Source organism: Giraffa tippelskirchi, chromosome 13 (assembly GCF_054371585.1).
Source record: "Giraffa tippelskirchi isolate mGirTip1 chromosome 13, T2T-mGirTip1v1.2.pri, whole genome shotgun sequence".
Classification (NCBI taxonomy): domain Eukaryota; kingdom Metazoa; phylum Chordata; class Mammalia; order Artiodactyla; family Giraffidae; genus Giraffa; species Giraffa tippelskirchi.
Window position 1 is genome coordinate 10818217 of NC_137287.1, and position 23027 is coordinate 10841243.

At 44.3% G+C, this 23027-nt stretch overlaps 1 long non-coding RNA gene across 9 annotated transcripts in view; it reads right to left on the reverse strand.

Moving 5' to 3' along the window:
• LOC145532588 (uncharacterized) overlaps positions 1-23027 on the reverse strand; it is a 623961-nt gene that overhangs the window by 427239 nt on the left and 173695 nt on the right. The window contains exons 5-6 of one of the 9 annotated variants that reach the window (XR_014073403.1): positions 14623-14732; positions 9751-10184 (exon numbers count right to left, since the gene is read on the reverse strand). The exons of the other annotated variants lie outside the window; for them this stretch is intronic. This is a non-coding gene — a long non-coding RNA (uncharacterized LOC145532588). Of the gene's footprint in view, positions 1-9750; positions 10185-14622; positions 14733-23027 lie in introns of those variants that run through there. 9 annotated transcript variants of the gene reach the window in all.

The window sequence follows — 23027 nt, forward strand, 5'->3', positions numbered from 1 at the left end:
AGAGCCAGCAACTTGTTCTGGGGCTTTTAAACAAGGAAAGGACTTGGAAGGACTTACATGATAGGCTTTTAACATTGCCAGGTGCGTGCATGCTAAGTCACTTCAGTCATGTCCAACTCTTTGCAACCCATGGACTATAGCCTGCCAGACTCCTCTGTCCATGGGATTCTCCAGGCAAGAATACTGGAGTGGGCTTCCTCACACTCCTCCAAGGAATCTTCCCAACCCAAGGATTGAATACACATCTCTTATATCTCCTGCATTAGCAGGTGGTCCTTTACCACTAGTGCCACATTCAAATGCTCAAATTCAGGGACTTCCCTGATGGTCCAGTGGTTAAGATTCTGTGCTCCCAATGCAGGGGGCACAGGCTCAATCCCTGGTCAGGGTACTAGATCCCACATGTCCCGACGAGAAGATTCCACATGCTGGAACTAAGACCTGGTGCAGCCAAATAAATAAATAAAAATAAATATTTTTTTTATAAAAAGGAAGAGCACGTGAAAGCAAAGAAGAAATTGCTTCTCTTCTGTCGTAAGGCAACACGAACATCTGTTTCTGGTGTGATTTTTCTTCCCATGGTCACTCCAGAATTCTGCAGGCCTGGAGAGACAAAGCTCTGACTCCCTTCTAAATAGCACACACACCACCATTTCCCAGGCCCTGGGGTCACATTACCCAGTCCACAGGCCCCAAGAGGGTTGGTGTGATGAACGTGCCTCGGGACGGACGCCTGGGAACTGCCCGGCCCAGTTGCCACAGAACCGCCTCATCATGCCTGTGTGTAATTTACACTGGTCAGGGGAAATCATTGCTGGCTATTGATTCTAGATGAAGATGAGGCAAAGGGAACAAATACAGCCCAGTAATAATGCAGCGAGAGGGAAAGCCAGGAAGAGAGACTACAGGGTTCATTTAATTTCTCCATGGTCGATAGGCTGTTTATTGAGACGCATCATTCCCAGATCCCAAGAGCATGGGCAGGGCCTGGGAGCTCATGGCTCCCAGACACCCCCTCACTTCTGTGCTTATCCTAATGGATGCAGACTGGGCTTTGTACGGTTTTGGGAGGTGGATTCCCAAGAAGTGCAACGAAGGGAAGTAGTTCCAGCCTGGATTCCTCCACTGCCCTGGAGGAGGGCATGGCAACCCACTCCAGTCTTCTTGCCTGGAGTATCCCATGCACAGAGGAGCCTGGCGGGCTACAATCCATGGGATCACAGAGAGTCGGACACGACTGAAGCGACTTGGCATGCACGCACACAGGCAGTCTTCCACTGGGAGCAGATGTAGGCTTTCTACTCTCCCACCCTACTCACCTCTCTCCCCTTCTCCACACCCCCTCTTCCTGCTTATGACTTTCTTTTCACCAGTATTAAATTAGATGATTCATTCCGCTACATTAATGTTAAGTAAAGAACAAAAGAGACAGATAGACATTGGGAGGGAGGGAAAGGTGGGGGTGGGAATTAGGAGGAGAGAGAGAGCATCTCCTTCTTCGTTGAGGGGCCTTTTTTCATTATCCCACCCCCTCAATGAAGTCTCTGAGTACCTTGTCTCTGGCAATGAGTATTCAGAAGAAAGGACCAAAAAAAAATTGCCAAATCTGAAGCTATGTCCACCACTAATGGAGAAGCTTTGGTTGTGAAGAAATGACAATTGAGATTAAGGTAAGAGTGAGAACCTACTGTGAAACACAGGGGACTCAGTGCTCTGTGGGGACAAATAGAAGATATGTACAGCTGGTTCACGTTGCTGTAGAGCAGAAACTAACACAACTACAATAAAAAATTAATTAATAACATTTTTATAAAGACTAAGGTAAGAGTGTAGCTGTGAGGCTCAGGAAGTCTTTCTGCCTGCCTAGGAAAGGTGTGGAGGTGAAGGGGGTCAGTGGGTATCAACAGGAAGAAGCTGAGACACCCCACTGGTCAACTGCCAAATGTTAATGCAAATTAGACCTCATCCATTGTAAGTATTGAGCAGTATCTCCCCACAGGCCATACTCGGATTCAGTTTTTGGTAACTGACTGTGCTGTACAGAACACACTGTGCTATGCTTAGTCGCTCAGTCGTATCAGACTCTTTGCGACCCCATAGACTAGAGCCCGCCAGGCTCCTCTGACCATGGGGATTCAACAGGCAAGAGTACTGGAGTGGGTTGCCATCCCCTCCTCCAGGGGACCTTCCCGACCCAGGGATGGAACTCAGGTCTCCCACATTGCAGGCGGATTGTTTACTGTCTGAGCCACCAGGGAAGCCCAAGAATACTGTAGTGGGTAGCCTATCCCTTCTCCAGGGGAACTTCCCAGCCCAGGAATTGAACCAGGGCCTCCTGCATTGCAGGCAGATTCTTTACCAGCTGAGCTACCAGAGAAGCCCTAGCAGTTCTTTAAGCATGGAGTGCCAGAAAAATGCATGGCAAAAAGAAAATGAATAATTTTTTGTATTTTTCTCTTTTTCCTTAGGTGAGGCAATACTTTGGTGGTTCTTATGCAAGTTTTTTCTTTTCATTCAGTAAAAATAATTATGACTCCTGGCTGCTTGTGTCCAAAGAGATTCTTCCAGAAATACCTTGACAAAGCAAGGGCTAACCTCCCTACACATCCATTCATGAATTACATTGATGAAGAACTGATTTGAGTTCCCACAATATGCAAGGCAAGTAAGACTGGAGACTAGTTCTCTAGTTAAGAATGAATAGCATACTGTTAACCTTTTAATGACCTTCAGAATATCAAGAATAACCAAAAATTTCCACCCCATATCAGACCACTTGTCCTTTCAGGTCCATGTTCTGACTCTGAAAGGGCAGCAAGGAACACCTGAAGAACAGCTTATTACAGACACTATCTTCAGTGTTCTAAGTTCCCTCCAGTAACGTGGTGACACCAGGCTGTTGCACCCAGCATGATGCCTGGCACACAAGAGGTGTCACTAACCATGGAGGACCATGGAGGTCAGGCCTGGAAGGCTACTCAGTGGGTTCAAAAGCAGTTACATGTTTATACACAGTTACTTCCAAAACACTTGGAAAACAAAAACTAACATTGAGAGAACAATGATTCTATGCCAGGCACTGACTTCCCACTCATTTCCTTGTAACTCCCAATGGCCCCTGGAGGAAAGTCAGTTTACCAATGAGCGGACAGGACAGGAGGTGAAGGGACTCATCACGATCTCTGATGCTCTCATGCTCCTCTTGGAAGTAGCACTGACGGTCCACCTGACTTTGGGAAGAGCCTAGCTCACTGAAGAATCACAAAGCCAAATCCTGAGAGAGAAGCACCAAGGTGGCACCCTTCTCTACTCTTAGGAAATCCTGAAAGCACACCCTGAAGAGGATACTGGGGTGTTTTCTCATCCAAACCAATGACACAATAAGGCCCACTTGGCACCAAGAGTCCACCCAGCAGGGGCCCAAAGGATTCCCATAATTCCCTCAGCAGCCAACGGTAGTCAGTTAATTTTTATTACCATGATTTATACTCCTTGGTATGTAAGAAAAACCTACTTCCTACCCCTCCAGAGGACACAATATTTGAGAAAGTGCTACAGCCCCAAAGGCTCTTTTGTTTTTTCAGTTCAGCAGCCTTTTTTTTTATTATTATTATTAAGAGACTATCATGACCAGGGCAGTACCAGGCACTAGTAAAATAATGATGGACAACACAGACATCTTCTCTGCCTTCACAGTTTACAGTCCAGCAGTTATTTCAGTAGAGACACTGCCAATTTAGAAAGTGCCAGAGAGGAAGGCAAGTGGGAGCAAGGTTAAGAAATCATGTAACATTAGTATACTGTATTGTTGTTTTTCTTTCTGGCTTACTTCACTCTGTATAATGGGCTCCAGTTTCATCCATCTCAGTAGAACCGATTCAAATGTATTTTTTTTAATGGCTGAGTAATATTCTATTGTGTATATGTACCACAGCTTCCTTATCCATTCGTCTGCTGATGGACATCTAGGTTGCTTCCATGTCCTGGCTATTGTAAACAGTGCTGCGATGAACATTGGGGTACACGCATCTCTTTCAATTCTGGTTTCCTCGGTGTATATGCCCAGCAGTGGGATTGCTGGGTCATATGGCAGTTCTATTCCCAGTTTTTTAAGGAATCTCCACACTGTTCTCCATAGTGGCTGTACTAGTTTGCAAGATAAAAAAAAAAAAAAAATCAGTGGTAATTTTTGAATATACTAATGGTTACCGGTGAGGAGAGAGAAGTGAGAGGGGCAAGGTAAGGGTATGAGATTAAGAGGCACCAACTCCTGTGCATGAAATAAATGACTGAGACTTCCCTGGTGACCCATTGGCTAAGACTCCAAGTTCCCAATGCAGAGAGCTTGAGTTCAATCCCTGGTCAGGGAACTAGATTCCACATGCTGCAACTAAGAGTCTGCATGCCACAAACTAAAGACCCCACATTCCACAAAAGGATCTAAGATCCTGTATGCCACAACTAAGACCCAGCGCAGCCAAATAAATATACATATTTTTAAAAAATAAATGAGCAACAAGGATATATTATACAGCACAGAGAAATTTATCATTTTGTCATAACTTTAGAGTACAATCTATAAAAATATTGAATCAACTATGTTGTACACCCAAAACTAATATAATATTGTTACGTTATAAAAAAAGAAAAACTGTAATTTTTGAAGCTGGGTAATAAGCACATGGGGTAATTTCCTACTATTCTCTGTATTTTGGGGTGTGTTTGATAAACTTCTGAAAAATTTCTATCAGTCTTACTGAAAACATGTCATGTGTTCCCCAAGACATTAATGAATATCCCTTAAATTGTTCAGCACTTTTGAAACCAACGTGGTTACAGTCAATCCTCCTAGGAGTGGTGTCAGGGGAAGTAATAACTCCTCCTGTGTTATGAACGAGAAAAAAGACTGGATTCATAGATGCTCAGAGCTGGAAGGGACCCAAGAATTCAATTCTCCATCCTAAGGTTTGACTTAATTGCAATCCCATCCATCACAACACATTAAGATAGATTGAGCCCAGTGTGAATAAAAACTTTTTAAAGTCTGAAAATGATACAGGCATCCTTGGAAAGAGGGTGCATCTCTGGCCCTGTGAGTATTAAGCAGAAGGTGGAACCATGGATTGAAAAGCAACGAGAGGGACTTTGCTGGTAGTCCAGTGGTTAAGAATCTCCCTGCCAATGCAGGGGATGAGGGTTCCATCCCTGGTCTGGGAACTAGAATCCCACATGCCAAGGCAATTAAGCCAGTGTGCCACAACTACTGAGCCCTGTGTGCCTAGAGCCCATGCTCCACAACAAGAGAAGCCACCACAGGGAGAGGCATGTGCACCACAGCTAGACAGTAGCCCCCCGTTCACCCCAGCTGGAGAAGATCCGTGCACAGCAATGAAGACCGGGCACAGCCAAAAAAGAGAAAAGCAACAAGGGAGCCCTCCAACTGTTACTTTGCCACCGTGCTGAGGATTTCAGAAGGTTTCTTTGTGTTTCCTCGTTGGTTCCTCCCTGGGGAGAAGCAAGGAGAGCCATCCTCCATGTAGGACTTTGTTCCCCACTTGTGTATCGAGAGGAAAGAACACCAAACGGAAAATGACCCCCATTTAGAGAGCGGAACGCGCGCTGTGCACTTGCTGAGTTTATCTGCCTTATCTCACCTAATCTTCACATGAACCTAGTAGGTAAATACCATAATTATACCAAAACAGAGGCACACAGAATTAAAGTGACAAAAGACTCTCCGAAAGAATCTTCACACTCACCTTCAGTTGACGGACAGACAGCCCCTTCCTGGGACGCTCTGTGGGCCTCTGCTTGTTTAGAATTCTCTAGCACCCAGGGAGGCCAGCCCAAGACAGACACGGGCACTTAGGGAGTGGAAAGCAAAAACAAAGGCACCTGCAGAGCCAATTAGTGACTTGAGATTCCACTCCAAAACCTAACTGTTGGTTCCCTGAGCTGAAGTGGTGAGCTTTGATCGCAGTCACTAACTCTGAACAGCCCCAGCTGGCCTTGGTTCCCCGCAGAGAAAGGTAAACATTCTTGTGGAAATGCAAACATATCGCTTAGGGTCTAAAATGGCCTGTAATGGAGGCATAATTTCTTTTGGAAACAAGCTTCCCTAAAAATGTAAAGGTTGTTGTTTTTACCGCCCGAGTGAATGATCTTTCCGAGGGCAGCCAGGAGTCCTCTTCTCCTATTGACAGCACCCGCAGCGCAGATAAAAAATGGAATATGCGTTTTATTTCCCTACTGAACTCCTGCTGGCTCCGCTTTGAGGCATCAGCGCCTCCCCCACTGGGGAGGTAAGTGTCACCTGCTATGGTTTTTCTCTGAAAGGGAGGTGGATAGGTGAGGTGGAGAAGGTGTAATTACAGGTGGAGCCTGGAGCATCTTAGATTGCGATACCTGGCGAGGCTTTCTCTCCGAGTGCAGCCCTGAAAGAAAGACGCTTCCCCACCACCTTTATCAAAAGCGCTGTCAGGGGAGCACCCCTGTTATTAAATACTGCTCGGCTTGGCTGCTTGGGAGGCATAATCACAGGTGGTAGACCCCGAGGGGAAGCTGTTCAAGGAGAGAAGAGAAAGAAAACACAAGGATAAGCTGACTAACAACATATAAATGAAGTGTAAAAATTCGATTAGGGACGTAGGAAGGTGAAAGGAAATGAAGAAATGGGGGTGTCAGGGTGCAAGGGGACTCTGAATCTTTTTTTTTTTTTAGTCCTTGCGTGGGTGGTTGAGAGTCCTTTTGTTTTTCAGTCCTTGGTGGAGGAGAGCTGAAGATTGCAGAAAGGTGAGAAACAGGAGAATGTGGTCCTGGCAAAGCCACGTAGCCCTGACCCACCTGCTAATTCATTTCAATGAAGTAACAGAGTAAAGGATCGAAAAAAATAAAAATAAAAAACTAGAAAGCTGATGGCAGTGTACCTGACCTGGCCTTTGGCAGGTGCATCAAAACCGCACAGGACCTCAAAAGATCCAGGCACTAGGACATCAAGCAGGGTTTGTGACCCCAGAGTCATCCTCATGATGGACCAGTGAACTAAAGGCACTTTTCAGTCACCAGAGAAGATTATCTTGGAGGGTGCATGCTCAGTCGTGTCCAACTCTTTTGCGACCCCATGGGCTGTAGCCCGCCAGGCTCCTCTGTCCATGGGATTTTCCAGGCAAGAATACTGGAGTGGGTTGCCATTATCTACTCCAGAGGCTCTTCCCAACCCAGAGATTCAACCAGAGTCTCCTGCATCTCCTGCATTGGCAGACAGATTCTTTACCAGCGCGTATCACCTGGGAAGCTCCTATCTTGCAGCTGCTGCTGCTGCTAAGTCACTTCAGTCGTGTCTGACTCTGTGCAACCCCAAAGACGGCAGCCCAAGAGGCTCCCCCGACCCTGGGATTCTCCGGGCAAGAACACTGGAGTGGGTTGTCATTTCCTTCTCCAACGCATGAAAGTGGAAAGTGAAAGTGAAATCGCTCAGTCGTGTCCGACTCCTAGCGACCCCATGGACTGCAGCCTACCAGGCTCCTCCATTCATGGGATTCCCCAGGCAAGAGTACTGGAGTGGGTTGCCATTGCCTTCTCCTATCTTGGAGCAGTGGTTAGCAAACACGACTGCCCATTGGAATCACCTGTGAGGCTTTAAAAATAACTCAGTGTCCAAGTCTCACTCCAGGCTAATTAAAGCAGAGTGCCTGAGGGTGGGGCACAGGCATCCCCACTTCTTTTGAAGCTCTTTCCCAATGATTCTAATGTCTAGCCAGGATGGAGCCATTCCTCCTACCTTAGAGGAAATAGGGCTGTGCTCTATGTGCAGAGAATATTCATCCCCACCAGTTACCCCAGGAAAGCAGCCATCACTGAGTCTTTACTGAGTGCCAAGGTAATGTTAACTGCTGAAGGCAACACAACGCAGAATAAGACGGCCTCTGCCCAGTTTACAAATGCAGTGAGGGAGCAGGCTAATGTCTGGAATGGAGGGGAGCTCCATAAATATGTACGAAATAAAAGAGTGAATGACTAAGTGAATGGCTTAGCAATAGTCAAAGAACAAAGGAAATACATGAAAAACCACAAGTGTGCACAGAGTGAGGAATGGTCAGTGGGTTGGCGGGGGTGGGGGGAGTCTTTGTAAAGGTAGCATTTGAATACAAAGGTAATATTTGAATTGGGCTTTGAAGGAAGGGGAGTAATAACATTAAACATTTGTTTAGAGCTTAAAGTTGGTCAGTGTTTTACATACATTAACTCATTTAGTGGTTTTCAATTGCCCTTGAAGCTGGCATTTTAACCCTGGACTGTAGAGAGGAGGGAAGGTCAAATGACCTGGTCAAGGTCAGGTAGCCAAGGGAGCAAGGGAGCCACTGACGATGACGTTGTTGATGACTCACCTCCTAAGTCACTTAACGGGAAGGGCATTCTAGGCCAAGACAACAGTATGAGAGATGTAGGTGCTCCAGTTCTGGGCATGTGACTTGCATGGGGAAGGCTAACTGTTTTATAAAAGGAATCTCTCTTTTAGGAAGAGAATTGTGAATGCAAGGAGAAGGGCAGACTGGAAAGCTGAGATTTCGGTGAAGGTGTCCCCAGAGAGCCCCAAAGCCTCAGAGAAAGTGGTGAACATTTCTCTTGAGGCCGCTGTCATGTTCCCCAGGACGTTCTTCTTCGATGAACTTGCCTCTTTTCCCCTCTTTTACAAAATTTCTTTGGCCAGACACTAGCCACACTCATATTTTAATTTCTCTGAAACCCAGCCAGGATGGATATAAGTTTTCTGAATCCTGAAGTTTATATGATTCAGGGGGAACTTCTTGAAGGAAATCAGTAAAATTATAAACACTAGATTGAGTGAAAAGTGAATATTTTTTAGAATGAAGAAGAAACTCACAACAAAATGCAAATTTTAAAAACTGGTAAATATAACAAAACCCAAAAAATAACATATATTTTTTTCCTCATCGTGAAAAAGTGCAAAAGTATTTGTGACCCCATGGACTGTAGCCCACCAGGCTCCTCTTTCCATGGAATTCTCCAGGCAAGAATACTAGAGTGGGTAGCCATTCCCTTCTCCGGGGGATCTTCCCGACCCAGGTATCAAACCTCGGTCTCCTACATTGCAGGCAGATTTTTACCATTTGTGCCACCAGAGAAGCCCCAACTGCCTAATACCTCTCTGTAATATTTTTTTAACCACCAATTTTTTAACTGCATAATCTTTGATTGCCTTTTCATATGATAAAAGTTCTGTTATACCTTTTTCGATAGCAGGCATGGTTGACCAAGACTTGTTTTGTGTTATCAAGAGTTTTGAAAGGTTTATTTGGGCATCACAACTTGTCAAATGGGAATGTTACATATATCAAGTTATTTCCTATAATAGTTGTAAGATTTGGGGACATCACTTGTTCAGAGACATATCTTAAATACTCTTGATTTGATTACCATTATTTACTAATGTAAATAAATCAATCCTAAAGGAAATCAATCCTGAATATTCATTGGAAGGACTGATGCTGAAGCTGAGGTTCCAATACTTTGGCCACCTGACCTGAAGAGCTGACTCATTAGAAAAGACCCTGATGCTGGAAAAGACCAAAGGCAGGAAGAGAAGGGGGCAGCAGAGGATGAGATGGTTGGATGGCATCACTGACTCAATGGACATGAGTTTGAGCAAGCTCCAGGAGATGGTGAAGGACAGGCAAGCCTGGCATGCTGCAGCCCATGGGGTTTGTAAAGAGTCAGACATGACTGAGCAACTGAACAACAACAAAATTTACCAATGTGTCATAAATCCCCTCATTGCATGAGTGTGGTAAGTTTTATTTTACAGGAAAGAACTCCATTTTGTCTAAGCATGGAGAGTGATCAACCCTTTGCTAACAATTTTACTTGTCTGATACTTGGAAGAATTTTCCCCAGACTAGGTTATGACTTTGTACATTTCAAATCTTCTTTCTTCCCCGTTTCTTACTTGTTTCTGGCTCTGGGTTCTGTAGGATCTGATTGTATTACTATATGACTTCTGGTCTTGTACTGTGAAATGGAGTATTTCCTGCCATATCAGTAAAGAAGGATGTCACAGCCATCACCAATTTCAGGCCTCCAAATGTGCACTTCTGAGCCCCGAGGGCATCCGAACGAGAGAACAATGTCTGTGATCCAGCAGCTGTTGGCTGCCTGCTGCTCGCCTGAAAAACCAAGAAGAAGGATACTGGCCCCAGATAGCTGAGATGCATACGAAAGGAATGATTTCAGTGAGCCAAGACACTTGCAACTTCCTGTACACAGAAGAGCACTAAATTCCTTAACTTGAGATGTTTGGTTTTCCTTAATTAACAGTAATCTTTAATGTTCAGACTACCTGCCCTGTTTGTTGCAAACTTCTATATAACCTGACTCCTTCCACCGCCTCCTGAGAGCAGTTTCTCAGGGTTACTCGAGATGCTGTCTCACAGGCTTGAAGTCCTAAACATTTCCACCAAATAAAACATAGCTCTCAATTTCTAGGTTGTGACTATTTTTTTCAGTCGACAGTACCATTGTGTCATGATACCAGGTAAATCAATACCATGGAGGTTAAGAGTATTCCTAGAAGCCATATCTACATAAGGAAGGCAAGAACATGATTATGCTCATAAATGAGCAAACTATATCTATCCATACCTCTAAACCCAGTTGAAAATGCATAGCACCTCAATTTCCCCTTCAGATGGTAAAAAAAAAAAATTGATCACCACCCCTCTAGTGACACCCAACTCAAGTGGAAGGAAGCATAATACCATGAAAGGGAGGTCAGAGCTGAAAGAGACAGGACTCTTAATCAATCCAGTTATAATAGCTCAGGTTTACAAATTTAGCAAAAACATACAACCATGGGGATGCATTGCAATCCAGGGCTCATCAAGGCCTTAGAAGAGACTCAGGCAAGAGAAGAGTTGGAAGCTTCAGCTTCATTACCTTCAAAGTGTTCTTCATTACCTTCAAAGTGTTGATTGATTTACCTCTGTACAAATTCCTGTGCTTTTCAGAGAATAAGTACTGAATGAATGAATGCCTTTATATGCTAGGCTGGGATCTGGGCTCCTAGAACACTCCAACAAGTGGGAGAAACCTGTAGGAACACCCTTTTTCATTCAGGCCCCAGGGTGTCAGGTCTGGCTCCGGCCATGCCCAGAACTGAGTGCAATGTTTCAGGGTTGATTTGACCCGTGCAGGCAGGCAGAGTAGACCCCTCACCCGGTTCAAGCCAGCCTATTTGCCTCTATTGATCCTAATGAAAGTCGCTATATTGTATTTTTCTTTTCTTTCTCTTTGGCAACTTCCTCAAGACATTGATTCACACTCAGCTTTTAGTCAACTAAAATCTTTTCACTTTTCACATTCACTAAACCAGGTATCCTCCAGGCTGTAACTGGGCAATTTAAGGTGCTGTGATGGTTAATTTTCTGTGACTGAGCTAAGGGATGCTCTGGGAACTAGGAAAACATTATTTCTGGGTGTGTCTGTGCGAATGTTTCTGGAACAGGTTAGCATTTGAGTTGGTGAGCTGAGTAAAGAAGATCGCCCTCACCAATGCAGGTGGGCATCATCCAATCTGTCAAGGAGCCGGAATAGAACAAAAAGGCAGAGGAAGGGTGAATTTGCTTTCTTTGCTTGCGCTGGATTACAGCATGTGGGATCTAGTTCCTGACCAGGGAACAAACCTGTGCCCCCTGCATTGGGAGTGTAGAGTCTTAGCGACTGGATTACCAGAGAAGTCCTTAAGACACAATTCTATGGTAGCTGGCTCCCAAGAGGGAGTAATTGAAAGCAGCGGAGCCAGCAAAGAGCTAGCCTAGAAATAGCAGAGTCGGTTCCACTGTACTCCATGTGTCACCACTGTCACAGGGCCACTACCAAAGGGGTGGGGACTCTCCACTTTTTGATGGAGTAGGACAGACACATCCCAGAAGAGTATGCAAGATGAAAGACTGTTCTAGCTACCTTTCCCACAGACCAGAACACTATTCCCTTGTGTTTCCCACCAAACAATACGTCTAGATCCGGAACAAATACAAACAGTGCATAAATCTAATATTCAGTTCAGTTCAGTCAGTCCAGTCACTCAGTTGTGTCCGACTCTTTGCAACTCCATGGACTGCAGCATGTCAGGCTTCCCTGTCCATCACCAACTCCCAGAGTTTACTCAAACTTATGTCCATTGAATTGGTGATGCCATCTAACCATCTCAGCCTCTGTCACTCCTTTCTCCTCCCACCTTTAATCTTCCCCAGCATCAGGATCTTTTCCAATGAGTCAGTTGTTCGTACCAAGTGGCCAAAGTATTGGAGTTTCAGCTTCAGCATCAGTCCTTCCAATGAATATTCAGGACTGATTTCCTTTAGGATGGACTGGTTGGATCTCCTTGCAGTCCAAGGGACTCTCAAGAGTCTTCTCTAACACCACAGTTCAAAAGCATCAATTCTTCAGTGCTCAGCTTTCTTTACAGTCCAACTCTCAAATCCATATATGACTACTGGAAAAACCATAGCTTTGACTAGACAGACCTTTGTCGGCAAAGTAATCTCTCTGCTTGTGAATAAGCTTTCTAGGTTTGACATAACTTTTCTTCCAAGAAGCAAGTGTCTTTTAATTTCATGGCTGCAATCACCATCTACAGTGATTTTGGAGCCCAAAAAAATAAAGTCTCTCACTGTTTCCATTGTTTCCCCATCTATTTGCCATGAAGTGATGGGACCGGATGCCATGATCTTAGTTTTCTGAATGTTGAGTTTTAAGCCAACTTTTTCACTCTCCTCGTTCACTTCGATCAAGAGGTTTTTTAGTTCTTTGCTTTCTTCCATAAGGGTGGTGTCATCTGCATATCTGAGGTTATTGATACTTCTCCCAGCAATCTTGATTCCAGCTTGTGCTTCATGCAGCCCAGCATTTCTCATGATGTACTCTGCATAGAAGTTAAATAAGCAGGGTGACAATATACAGCCTTGATATACTCCTTTCCTGATTTGGAACCAGTCTGTTGTTCCATGTCCAGTTCTAAATGTTGCTTCCTGACCTGCATACAGATATTCTCAAGAGGCAGGTCAGGTGGTCTGGTATTCCTATCTCTTTAAGAATTTTCCACAGTTTATTGTGATCCACACAGTCAAAGGCTTTGGCATAGTCAATAAAGCAGACATAGATGTTTTTCTGGAACTCTCTTGCTTTTTTTGATGATCCAACAGATGTTGGCATTTTGATCTCTGGTTCCTCTGCCTTTTCTAAATACAACTTGAACATCTGGAAGTTCACAGTTCATGTACTGTTGAAGCCTGGCTGGAAGAATTTTGAGCATTAATTTACTAGTGTGTGAGATGAGTGCAATTGTGCGGCAGTTTGAGCATTCTTTGGCATTGCCTTTCTTTTGGATTGGAATGAAAACTGACCTTTTCCAGTCCTGTGGACACTGCTGAGTTTTCCAAATTTGCTGGCATATTGAGTGCAGCACTTTCACAGCGTTATCTTTTAGGATTTGAAACAGTTCAACTGGAATTCCATCACCTCCACTAGCTTTGGTCATAGTGATGCTTCCTAAGGCCCACTTGACTTCACATTCCAGGATGTATGGCTCTAGGTGAGTGATCACACCATCATGGTTATCTGGGTCATGAAGATCTTTTTTTGTATAGTTCTTCTGTGTATTCTTGCCACCTCTTCTTATTATCTTCTGCTTCTGTTAGGTCCATACCATTTCTGTCCTTTATTTCATCTTTGCATGTATCTTTTATTCATCTTTGCATGAAATGTTCCCTTGGTATCTCTAATTTTCTTGAAGAGATCTCTAGTCTTTCCCACTCTATTGTTTTCCTCTATTTCTCAGCATTGATCACTGAGGAAGGCTTTTTTATCTCTGCTTGCTATTCTTTGGAACTCTGCATTCAAATGGGTATATCTTTCCTTTCCTCCTTTGCCTTTTGCTTCTCTTCTTTTCAAAGCTATTTGTAAGGCCTCCTCAGACAAATACCCACCTTAGCAGAACATAAGTGATTTACACACAATTACATGCAGCCTCTGTATAATAGTTTTCCCTAAGAAAACAATTAAAATCTAGTGCCATTTTTAGCAACTATAAATTCACAAGTTGGTAGTAAATATATATTTTTTAAACCAGTAAAACATATCTTCAGAATCAGCTCATTTGGAATTTGTAGTGATTTTAGAAATATGTTTGTGAATCGACTTATCAATGCTCACAAAAATTGGAAGGGGGATGTTTAATCTACTTAAGAAAATTAATTCTGGATATTTGGCAATCACTTTATCAGCATCATTTTCGTGTAAACACTGTGCTTATCAATGATTCTTATCTAGTCATTAAAGTGGGCCTTGTATTTGGCTAAGCGCTTGTCATAATTTCACAATTTTCACTCACTCAGACTGGCCACCTTCCAAGATATTCCAATTAAGAGTTTATTACTCTGTCACACTTACAGGGGCCTGAGTCGACATATAGTTAAATTCTATCTAGAGGACATATCCCAGGCTGCAGCTGTTCTGCTTCTCTGGGATTTTTTTCATCTTGTTTTTCTAATGAAGATAATCTATTGATCCTGTTCATAAGAGGAGCACACAGCTCCAAACCATTACCTCCTGGCAGTAACTAATTTTTGAGTCCTCTCTGCTTCACCACACTCCTTAATGGCAGTTGAATAAATAGCTGAGATGCAGGCTTCTCGGTCCTTTCTGAAGGGTAGTATCTTCCAACAAGAGAGCAAAGAAAAAAACAAGAATATTTACAAAGCATCAAACTGTGTGTCAAGGTGAACACTAAACCTGGTGCTCTCAGGGTCTCCGCCCTTAAGTGGCTCATAGTAGTGCAGATAATACAAAGCCACCTTGAGGGTAAGTCTGCACAGCTTGGAAAGAACCAGGCCTCCCACTCTCTTGAGAAACAGTTCACAGGACCAGGGGTGGACATGTGACCCAAAGGCAGCCAGTGTGACCTAAGGCTGTGCTCAGACAGATAAATGAGTTCAATCTAATTCTCACCCGAATTTTCAGTAAAAGGCATAAAAACTTTTGCCAGTAGGAGTAATAAGCTCTGGAGTTGACAGGTCACATAGTTTTAGGGACCGGGGCAGACACTTTTCCCAGAAAAAGTTAGTCTGCAGAAGGAATAGAATCGGACAAACCAGCAGCACAGGACCCTAGGGAGAGGCAGAGACAGAGAACAAAAACCTCCATTGTCATCTGTTTCCCAGCCAGAGTGACTGAGAGGCTGGTTCTATTTGGAAATTTTTTTCTTGGATTCTGTGAGCTTTCTTTACAAGAACCACCATGTGTGTTTGAGCTGGTTCAACAAGGTTCTGTACCTTGAAACTCAAAGGCCTGAAAGAATCTCATTTTTGGCTTTTTTTAGATTCCAAATATTAAGTGAGACAATATAGAGTTTGCCTTTGTCTGACATTTCACCTAGCATAATGTCCTCAAGCTCCATTCATGTTCTCCCGAGTGGAAAGACTCCATTCTTTTTGATGGCTAAATAACATTCCATTATATTTACATATATATCACATTTTCTTTATCCATTCATGCTGCTGCTGCTGCTGCTAAGTCGCTTCAGTCGTGTCCGACTCTGTGTGACCCCACAGACGGCAGCCCACCAGGCTCCGACATCCCTGGGATTCTCCAGGCAAGAACACTGGAGTGGCTTGCCATTTCCTTCTCCAATGCATGAAAGTGAAAAGTGAAAGTGAAGTCACTCAGTCCTGTCTGACTGTTCGCGACCCCATGGACTGCAGCCTACCAGGCTCCTCCGTCCATGGGATTTTCCAGGCAAGAGTACTGGAGTGGGGTGCCATTGCCTTCTCCGTATCCATTCATACATTTAACTTTGTTTTAAACTTTTTACAAATGTAGTTATTTATTTTTGGCTGTGGTGAGTCTTCGTTCCTGCACTTGGGCTTTCTCTAGTTGTGGCAACGGGGGGCTACTTCCTAGTTTGAGTGCTCAAGCTTCTCATTGTGGTGGCTTCTCTTGTTGCAGAGCACAGGCTATAGAGGTTCAGCAGTTGTGGCTCACGGGCTTAGTTGCCTGGAGCATGTGTGACCTTCCCAGACTAGGAATTGAACTCGTGTCCCCTGCACTGGTAGGCAGATTCTTAACCAGTGGACCACCAGGGAAGCCCCTAACTTTATTTTTGAAAATAATAATAGTCTTTCACAGATTCATCAATATGAATCACTATTCATCAAAATCAGTTTGTGGTCAATAAATAAATATTTTTTAAAAAACTGAAGAACCCAAATCAAACATGAAAGCAAAAATAAGATTGTCTTCTACTTTCTCTGTTCTGAGGTTTCACTTTTGCTCCTCTACCTACCTCTTCACACCCCCTCCACTGACCCATTCCCCTACTCCACTGCACAACCCACCTGCTCTTCAGCCCCAGTGCAAGGGTCAGCTTTTTCTCTCCAAAGCAGGATTAATCCAGTCCACTTTTCCTACTGTGACTATAGTTCGCACAGACCATTTGTCAGCTCTTCTACATCCCCAGTCCAACCCATGGAAGCCCCAGCCTGCAGCCCTTCTTGCCCCTCATGCAACATGCCTCCTACCTAAGTCTTCTCAAGCCACCATGGGAAGGAAACAAAACACAGTTGTGACAGCACTTACTGTTCAAAAGATGAGCCTGGAATCTGAAGATTCACAGACACTGAACAAGACAGCCAGGGTTAAAATCAAAAAGGTACTGACACTGAATCCTGGCTCCACTGACTGAGTGATCATGGCCAAGTTTACTTAACCTTCTGAGCCTCAGTATCTGCACCAATAAAACAGAGGAACTAATCCCTATCTCACAAGACTGTTGAGAAGAGTAAAGGAGACGGCATCTGTGAAAGAATCAGGCACTCTGTGGTCTGTAGGCCTAAAGTAAACCGCAATTCACTCTTGGCTTCAACCACTGACTGGTTCATTGTAACGCTATATGACTTTTCTTAGGCAGATCCTGTTTCCCTGGAGGTCAGAGACCACAACCTATTTCTTCAATCCCTAAACTTAATGTTGGTATATAGAAAGTTCCCAGTAAATAGTAACCAATTAACTGAAACCTGTATACCGAACACTTTTATTAGCGCGCACACACACAACATCAGAAGACCCATGTTCCTTTTCATCCAGCTACATAAATCATTCACTGTGTTTCTGTAATCTTTTCACAGAGCGAGTATAGTCAATTTCCAATTATCTGTGTCAGTGGGGAACAGGAATAGTCTGAATAATGAAACCCACAAATAATCCATACGTTTAATTTTAGTAGCTGCTTCCAGCCAGTATGAAAATATCCCACTGTGAACGTTACTGTTCTCCCCACCCCTCCTTTCTCTCTGGCTGGGGCAGATCTCGCCAAAAGGCATCCTCCTCAGGGAGAAGGGAAGCCCAGAGATTAGACAATCCTCCTGCTTGCTAATCAGCCTTCAGATAACGAAGCCAGGCTCTGCTTCTCAGGAGGCCTTGACTGGTGCTGTGTCAAAGGACAAAGAGGAATTATAGGATCACACACTAAATTCCAATCCTAACGACACCCTGACCCCCGTGGTCAACAGCCAAGCATGTCCATCGGCTAAATCAGCCAACATGGGGCTGACATCTCATGAGACCTTGGAACAGAGACTCACATGGAAAATAAAATGTGGATCACACCACACAGGCCAGATCTACTTAATTCAATCAGCAAATGTTACTGAACACCTACTATGACATCGAATCCTAAAGGAAATCAACACTGAATATTCATTGGAAGGACTGATGCTGAAGCTGAAGCTCCAATATTTTGGCCACCTGATGGGAAGAGCTGACTCACTGGAAAAGAGCCTGATGCTGGGAAATATTGAAGGCAAAAGGAGAAGAGGGCAGCGGAGGATGAGATAGTTAGATAGCATCACCGACTCAATGGACATGAATTTAAGCAAACTCCAGAAGGTAGTGGAGGACAGAGGCACCTGTCATACTGCAGTCCATGGGGTTGCAAAGAGTCAGACATCACTTAGTGACTGAACAATGATGACAACAACTATGACATCTGCCAATTACACATTCGTGTGTGTGTGCGTAATGCACAATTAATGTGTGTGTGTTATGCACAATTACTGTGCCTTTGGAATACAAGGCAAACTCAGGAAGAAACAGACTTGATCTGAGAACCATTTCATGCAGCCACTGCTAATCAGAATCTTGAACGCACATGTCACTTGGGTCTACTAATTTCAGAGGATATCTAATGATAGCCTAAAGGCAGTTTGTTATTTTTTTGTAACCAAACTTAAAAGTTAATATGCTTTGTTTAAAAAAATAAAAGAATTAATTTATTTCCTCTAGTATTTCCTGAGTTGAAAACTGTTCAACCTAAGCTGGCCAACAAGAGCCCTGAGGGCTGGATCTGGGCTAAAAAGTGTTTGACTCTCCCGTTGTGGGTTCTCTCCAGGGCCTCCTCCATCCGGGGCCTCCTCCATCCCCTGTTTCTCCACAACACTGAGGGCACATCACAACTGCTTTTGTCACCTGACCCCTTCATTAACTTACATCATCCACCTGGTTTCTCCAGGCATTTGCATCTATATTGTATTTCTAAATACAATTGTATTGTATTTATTGTATTGTATTTATTGTATTTAGGCCTATTGTATTTCTAAATTGCAGCAAAAATATCTCCCTTCCCACAAGCTCTTCTTACAGTGTGACTTCAAAACCCTTCCCATGGGGACTTCCCTGGTGGTCCAGTGGCTAAAACTTCAAATTCCCAATGCCGGGGGTCGGGTTCAATCCCTGGTCAGGGAACTAGGTCCCACATGCTGCAACTAAAGATCCTGCATGTCACAGTGAAGATCAAAAAGATCCCACATGCCACAACTCAGACCCGGTGCAGTCAAATAAAAAAAAAAAAAGAAAAAACACTTCCCATGAAGATGTGGGGTTTAAGTTTCTTCTTCTGAACATGCGCATGTATGTAGACTTCTGCAGAAGTGACCCAAAGTGAATGCCTGCTGGAGTTGGCTCACACCAACTGTGTACCCCTCCTCCAAACTCTGTGTTCAGTGGCTTGAAATGGGCTATGGTGGGAGCATTCATATTGTGAAAATCAGCAAATATGACAGACAGGGCTTTTCCACTGAGGAAGCCAGTTGTTTTTCATTTTTCTGCACACTGCTTCACCTGGTTCTCTCATGATGCTCACTCCCGGAATTCTGCATGGGAGCCTGAGCAGCCCAAGGAGAGGGCCACGTGGCAGGAAACCAAGGCCTCAGGCTTATCACTCACTGAGCTCCACACTGAGTCGCTTTAGTTGTGTCCAACTCTTCAACCCTGTATTCTATAGCTAACCAGGCTCTTCTGCTCATGGGCTTCTCCAGGCAAAAATACTGAAGTGGGTTGCCATGCCCTTCTTCAGGGGATCTTCCCAACCCAGGGATTGAACCCGGGTCTCTTGCACTGCAGGCAGATTCTTTACTGTTTGAGCCACCAGGGAAGCCCTCCCAGCTGATAGCCAGCACTAATTTTCCAGCCATGTGAGTGAGCCTTCTGTGAGTAGATCTTCCAGCCCCCAGTTCCGTCACCCCAGCTGACACCACAGAGAACAAAGTCAATCCTTTCCCACGGAACTGTGTCTAATTACAGACAACTCATGAGCACCTGAAAAGGCTGGGGATGTGCAGCAGTAACAGTGACCAGAACCCAGTTCCTGGTGGCCTGGAGTAGCCGGACTCTGCCCTGCATGGGCCCTTTTACTTACAGGTCACCAACATCACTCTTGGTGGTTCCCACTGTGTCCCACTGTACACTGATTCAGGCAGACTTGGCCCTTTCTTTGTTTCAGGGCTCACAACCTCCCCTCAGAGAACTCCAGAATCGCTGTCCCTTAGTTTAGTTTAGTTCAGTCACTCAGTCATGTCCGATTCTTTGCAACCCCATGGTCTGCAGCACACCGGACCTCCCTGTCCATCACCAACTCCCGGAGTTTACTCAAACTCATGTCCATTGAGTTGGTGATGCCATCCAACCATCTCATCCTCTGTCATCCGCTTCTCCTCCTGCCTTCAATCTTTCCCAGCATCAGGGTCCTTTCAAATGAGTCAGTTCTTTGCATCAGGTGGCCAAAGTATTGGAGCTTTAGCTTCGGCACCAGTCCTTCCAGTGCATATTCAGGACTGATTTCCTTTAGGACAGACTGCTTGGATATCCTTGCAGTCCAAGGGACTCTCAAGAGTCCTCTCCAACACCACAGTTCAAAAGCATGAATTCTTCAGTGCTCAGCTTTCTTTATAGTCCAACTCTCACATCCATACATGACTACTGGAAAAACCATAGCTTTGACTAGATGGACCTTTTTTTTAATTTTTTTTATTTTTTAAATAAATTTATTTATTTTAGTTGGGGGTTAATTACTTTACAATATTGTAGTAGTTTTTGCCATACATTGACATGAATCAGCCATGGATTTACATGTGTTCCCCTTCCTGGACCCACCTCCCACCTCCCTCCCCATCTTTGCTGGCAAAGTAATGTCTCTGCTTTTGAATAAGCTGTCTAGGTTGGACATAACTTTTCTTCCAAGGAGCTAGTGTCTTTTAATTTCATGGCTCCAGTCACCATCTGCAGTGATTTTGGAGCCCAACAAAATAACGTCTCTCACTGTTTCCATTGCTTCCCCATCTATTTGCCATGAAGTGATGGGACCAGATGCCATGATCTTAGTTTTCTGAATGTCGAGTTTTAAGCCAACATTTTCACTCTCCTCTTTGACTTTGGTCAAGAGGTTCTTTAGTTCTTCTTCACTTTCGGCCATAAGGATGGTGTCATCTGTATATCTGAGGTTATTGATATTTCTCCTTGCAATCTTGACTTCAGCTTGTGCTTCATTCAGCCCAGCACTTCGCATGATATACACTGTATATAGGTTAAATAAGCAGGGTGACAATATACAGCCTTAACATACTCCTTTCCCGTTTTGGAACCAGTCTGTTGTTCCATATGTAGTTCTAACTGTTGCTTCTTTACCTGCATACAGATTTCTCAAGAGGCAGGTCAGGTGGTCTGGTATTCCTATCTCTTTAAGAATTTTCCACAGTTTGTTTTGATCCACACAGTCAAAGGCTTTGGCATAGTCAATAAAGCAGAAGTAGATGTTTTTCTGGAAATCTCTTGCTTTTTTTGATGATGGCAATTTGATCTCTGGTTCCTCTGCCTTTTTTAAATCCAGCTTGAACATCTGGAAGTTCACAGTTCACGTACTGTTGAAGCCTGGCTGGGAGAATTTTAAGCATTACTTTACTAGCGTGTGAGGTGAGTGCAGTTGTGTGGTAGTTTGAGTATTCTTTGGCATTGCTTTTCTTTGGGATTGGAATGAAAACTGACCTTTTCCAGTCCTGTGGACACTGCTGAGTTTTCCAAATTTGCTGGCATATTAAGTGCAGCACTTTCACAGCATCATCTTTTAGGATTTGAAATACCTCAACTGGAACTCCATCACCTCCACTAGCTTTGGTCATAGTGATGCTTTCTAAGGCCCACTTGACTTCGTACACCTGGATGTCTGGCTCTAGTATAATTCTGTGTATTTTTGCCACCTCTTCTTAATATCTCTGTCCCTAGATGCTCCTATTTCATCTCAAGGCAGCTTGGAGCTGCTCTGCATCTGTTTTCCTGGACCTCTTGCTCTGAATGTTCCAAGTTTGAAAGTGGATGCTACCTACAAGGGCTTCCTCAGTGGCTCAGTGGTAAAGAATCTGCCTGTAATGCAGGAGCTACAGGAGACTCAGGTTCGATCCCTGGGTCAGGAAGATCCCCTAGAGGAGGGCATGGCAACCCACTCCAGTATTCTTGCCTGGAGAATCCCATAGACAGAGGAGCCTGGCAGGCTACAGTTCATAGGGTCTCAAAGAGTGGGACGTAACTGAAGCAACTTAGCGCGCGTGCACACACACACACACACACACACACACTGCCTACAAAGCTGAAAACTACAGACTTCAGCTCTTCTGTACCTACAGTCTGAAAGTCTTGTTCCAAGGGTTTTCAGGCATTTGAAGTTTTAAACAGAACTGGAAAACATCTGTGTTTGGTGCTCCCTGAAAGGTCTCCTTCATTGCTGCAATGACTGGCTCCATCTCAATTTCCCTGGCTCACTCTCAGATGTACGTCCTTGTAGGGGCAGGACAGGGCTTCCAGACTTGCCATCTCCTTCCTGCCCATGCAGGGGTGACACCAGGCATGAGAGGCACACAGTGAATGAGATTCTGTCCTGGCCTGAAAGGACTGCAGACTACTGGGTTTATGCACGGAGAAAACAGGGGAAGACTCGATTTGGGTTTTAAAGTTTGAGTAAGAGTTTTCTTGGTAGAGAGAGAAGGAGAGGAAGAAAGGGAGAGAGAAAGGAGGAGGGAGAGAGAAAAATTAACTAATTCCAGGCAGAAGGGCAAATGTAGGTGGAGGCCAGTTTGACAAAGAAGGAGAATTCTAATGTATTTGGAGCAAAAGGGACACAGGTGGAAAGTTCAGCAAAGGGAGTAGGGTCAGATGAAGCATGAATTTTGTTCCATGGGCAACGTGGAGCCACTGCGAGTAAGACCAAAATGACATGGTCTGATTTGAATTTTCTAAAAATAACACTCTTGGAGACAGAGTGGAAAAGGGCTCAAAGGGGAACTTAATTGCCAATCAAAGGAGGCCAACTCAAGGCTATTTCTAGGCAAGAGATGATGGAGGGCTAAAAATGGCATGGTGATAATTGGAATAGAGAGAAAATGCTTGTGGACTAGAAACCACAACAAAGAGGAGGTGTCAGGGGACTGGAGGGTAGGGAGCAGGAGCTTAATAATAGCAGTAGTGGCAGCGGCAGCCACAGCATACACGCAGCACCTACTATGTGCCAGGCATTATTTTAAGGGCTTCACCAGAGTAAGGGCAACAGAAGGGAGGAGAGGGGGCCTCAAAGGTCCTTTCGAGGAGGAAGCAGAGCTGGGTAGCAGGTTCAGTCCGAAGGACTCTGCTTCATT